Below are 4,960 nucleotides of genomic sequence, written 5' to 3'. Positions count from 1 at the left end.
GGCTGTTAACCACAAGGTCGGAGGTTGTCACACCCTTCTTCTAGTGATGGGAATGAAGCATAAGTTACAACGATGTTTGTTCTTCTCCCTAGTAGAATTTTTCAACCAACTACGTTTTGTGATGTGGCGTGTAATAGAACTAACTGGAACTTTGATATATTCTCAAAATTTGAAGTTTTAAAATTCATATTTTTCACACCTTTATGACTCTAGTGAGTTCAATTGATATCCACGATGGTACTTTTCTTCCATGACTTAACTTTGAAAAGTTTAAATCTATGAAGTTCTTATCATTGGTAAACTAATGATACTTTCAACCCAAGCCCTCCAACACTAGTAGATATTATCCACTGAGATCCTTCATTTGTTTGAGGAGAATGAAGCATTCCTTATAAGGGTGTGTAAACGTCTTCCTAGTAGATACGTTTTAATACTGTGAGGGTGATAGAGCTACATAATGGACGAATACAGACAATATCTACTAGCGGTTGGAGAGAGGAATAAAACAATCCTTATAAGGGTGCATAAACCTCTTCGTAATAGACGTGTTTTAAAACTGTGAAGTTGATGAAAATACGAAATGGGGAAAAATGGACAATGTCTGCTAGTAGTGGGCTTGGACTTTTACCAATGATATCAGAGATAGTCACCAAGCAATGTGTCAGTGAGATGCTGGGCCCTCAAAAGGGATTGATTGGGAGATTCCACATCGATTGTAGAGGGGAAAAAGCATTTCTTACAAGGGTCTGAAACCTCTCCCTATTAGATATGATTTAAAAACGTGAGGCTAACGGTGATACGTAATAAACGAAAGCTGACAATATCTACTAGTGGTGGGTTTGTATTGTTACAACAAGGATGGAGGTTCAAGCCCTCCTTCTATGATGGGAATGAGACATTCATTATAGTGACTTTGTTAGATATAGTGGCCATCTTCTTTACCCACAAATATTTTTCACCCAACGTTATCGAAAAAATAGAAGTAACAGGGTCTAGTGAAGAAGTGGGGAAGCAAATGGGGAAGAAGGAAAATAGGAGATAACATCTGGCTTAAGAGGTAGATTATGACGTGCAAAAAATCTTTATACACAAAATTTCGTCACAAAGAAAAATTTGGCTAACATAAGTATCAAAGTGACTAGAAGTCTATCAATATCTCTCAATGCTTATCAATTTAGGATGTCATGTCCATAAATATTTGTGCATTTCTCATATTTATGCAAATATTCTACATTTTCATTTATTACAAATTTATTTGCCGCAAGATTTAGAATAGTTGACCGACCATGTGGGGGTCATGAGCAGCAATGTTTCAACACAAGGGGGAACAGATCGACGTGAAAGAACCCAAATGCAGTAAAGTCTTGTTCTCAAACCTTCCTCTTCGTCAACTATGTAAATCCCATGCATTTTTTTAGATATGATATCAAATAGCATACGTTTTAAACTAGAAAATAAAATTTCAAGAATTGAGCATATGTTAATGTGATGTTAATTTAAGATTAGAAATTGACTATGGAGCACAATCTACATGTTATAGGAATTTAGATCTTTGGATTAGAACTTTAATATCAAAATTATGACATGTCTACTCTAATCATTGACTGTATTTTCAATCTCGAGCTTAGAGAAATATCAATAATTATGAAAAAAAACTAAATATAAAAGTTGGCTATTGTTCTAGGAAATTACTATGCAAGAATAATTAAAGCTTAGCCAAAATCGACTAGAAATAAGTCCAAAAATTTAGAAGAAAATGTAAAACACAAAGGAAAACGTTGAATTAGCCGAAATTTGAGCTTAAAACCGAACCTCTGCCTTAGAAGTTAATAGAACCCAAACCATAGGTCCGTATCTGAAGCCAGGTTCGAAAATCCAAACTCATTAGTATTTTAGCCCTTAGACACGCCTGCAGCCAACCTTCCATGACCCACTTGCTTCTATCCTAGACGGATGGCCGCGTATGTAGTGGTCGGCCTTCCTACCAGGATGCCTCCTTACTCCAAGAAAACGATCCATATGCTGAGAGCATGAGGGCTTGAGGGATACGCTCTTAGCCCAACACGTGTCATCGCATGCTCAAACTTCAATCTAGCCTTGCGCAGCTTCACCTCAATCGACGTTGCGCATCTACTAGCCCGTCACCACTCAGACCCAGACCTAGAACCAACCCTACAACAAATACCATTTTTAATAACTTTTAATAATAACATTTTATAAAGGGATCCCAACCCTTCTCTTCTTTGTCTTTGCCAATGAGAGCTTTTAATAATATGAGCAGGGCGCCCGTTCAAAAAGACTAAAAAACACAAAAAAGGGACAAATTGTTCAAATTCCATCATTCTTTTCCTTTCATTCAAACTTCTCTTCTTTCTTCTCCCCTTCATCTTCATTTGTTTGTTCGAGCATCTCCATGGTACTAGCAACTTAGATGATCATCTTTTGTTCGAGCTTTTCTATTCATCTTCTCCTCTGCTTTGTTTGCTATTTGAGCATCTCTAAGATTTGAGCAACTCCAAGAACCATCCATCTATCATTCCATCATCATCTCTTAACACAATAAATTTCTCATTTTTTTCTTATTTTTTTTTCTCTTATATTGTCAACAATATTCCCTTATATCCTATTTCTCCCGTCACCCGTTTTACTTTTGCCAATATTAACTATGATTTTTAGATCATTTTACTCCTAGAAATGGTCCCTGCCAAGATTTTTCTAGCTCCCTTCACTCTACCAAAAAGTGTGGAGCATTGATACAATTAAAATTTAGGGGAGACCATCCACACGTGACTTCATTAGTGGTCTAAAATTTTGAAAAGAATGCACTTTAAAGCTCAAAACACGTTCGTATGTGCAATCACAGTGATAATCTTTTAACATCAACGAAATGAAGTAGAGAAGGAAATGACTTATACAATATGCAAAATGTGCAATTGAAGTCTAAGATTTCACCCCAATTTCCATTCCTCAAGGCTTCTCTCCAAAGAAATGATAGGAATAAAGGATTGAAATGACTTAACAAGACATTGAAGACTAGTGAATAGAAGTGTTGAAGGATAATGTAACGCTTCTGATTCTTTTAGGCTAATTAGTGACGTGACCCTATGCATGTTTTAATCATGTATGTGAAAATTCATAATAAATACTTTTAAAATAAAGTCATGGACTTACCTATTCAATTCAAAACAAGAATTAAAATAACATTATTTTTTTAACATAAAACGAATTGCATTAAAAACACCTAATATCTACTAATTAAATTTAATACTACTGCTCTATCATGATCTATCCTGACTTCCTTGGCTTTTACCACATTTATCGTTATCCGTGCATGGACGCTTTAGCTTTAACTTTACCTAAAAAATATAAGATAACACGTGGCTTGAGTATTTTAAGAAATATTCAATAAGTCACTCCACTATTTGGGTTAGTAATGCAATCACACACAAAATATGAACGAGACCTATCATTTAAAGAACGTAAGACCTTAGGTACTTTTTAGTTCCAGGCAGGATTGGATGCATGGTGCTTCTCCACACACGGCCCACGTACGCACACATGGACCCACCAGGCGTGCTCGTATACGTATCCCCTGGTCCGACTTGATCGGACACAACACATTACACGTCACCGAACGCATTAGAAAAGAAAAGACCCGCATGATATCATGACGACTATAAGTATCGAAGATACGCGTCCGTACTAGTATAACATAATAGGGAGGTATCCCGATGCACATGACATACATACAAGCATGAGATCCCATGATTTTCATTCATAACATAACATTTATTTCATTTCCTTTCTCGTTTCGCTCAAACATATTTCATATATGCCTCATGTATACATGAAAAACTTCATGTAATCCATCACGTAACTTTACATGGTAAGACATAACATTCACACATGACATTTCATTTCATTCATAATATAGTGTAACGGACATCACATGCATACATGACATGCATCAATGATAAGACAAAGGACATATAAGCATCACATAATTAAAATGGTACATGCAAGAGTCACATGACATGCACCATCATACATCAATCAATTAGCTAACTACTACAGTAACGTCACTTACTTGGTTGGCCTTTGCCGAAGTTACTAATTATTTGATAGTCACCTCAAAGCTATATTCCAATGCTTAATTCTCGCATATATCAATTCATATGACATTCTTAGGACATAATAACATCTTAACCTAGCTAAACAGGACGATTAATTCCAATATATGCCCTAAAACTAACTAAAATTTGATAAATAGGAGTCTTACTGGTCTCAAATGCCATAAATAAAGTCAAAAATGACTTCAAGAGTTACAAAGACTCAATAATTAATACCAAAATCCTTATTAAACACGTTTTGACTCATAGAGTTACAAAGAACAAACTCTGAGTTCAAAGCAACAAGAACTAAAGACTGGTGCGAAAACACTATGGACTAGTCGAAGTTATCCACAAGGTTGAGAAGGTATCATATAGGATTCTACTACTCCCATAGATGCGGACTAGCCCTTTTGTCCACGTTAGTAACTTGAAACGTTACTATCTCGGCCAAACCAACATCAAGCACAAGGAGGTGGTACGACCTCATGCAAAGACTAAAAAATTCCATGCCAATAAAGTAGAACAGACACCAACTAAGAAGACGCAAAAAGTCAACAAATCGAGAAGTGGGTTTCAATAGTTCCTATCATATTGGAAGAGAATCGTTAATACTAAGATCAGCGGGAAGTGCATCCACGGACTTGAAGTCAACCTCATCCTACGACACTAAGTTTGTTAAGAGTCGATTGTCAGAGATGTCAACCAATTAAGTGAGGGAGGATGCCACGGTCATACTTGTTCAAGGCGTGTTGCCTATGGGCGCATGTCAGATATCCTGGTCATGCTTGTCTAGGACTTTTTTTTCTTGGGTGTATGCTTGTTCCAAACCCTTTTTTTTTTTTTTTTTT

Source organism: Cucurbita moschata, unplaced genomic scaffold (assembly GCF_002738365.1).
Source record: "Cucurbita moschata cultivar Rifu unplaced genomic scaffold, Cmos_1.0 Cmo_Scf00095, whole genome shotgun sequence".
NCBI lineage: Eukaryota > Viridiplantae > Streptophyta > Magnoliopsida > Cucurbitales > Cucurbitaceae > Cucurbita > Cucurbita moschata.
This window is presented reverse-complemented; position numbering follows the sequence as displayed.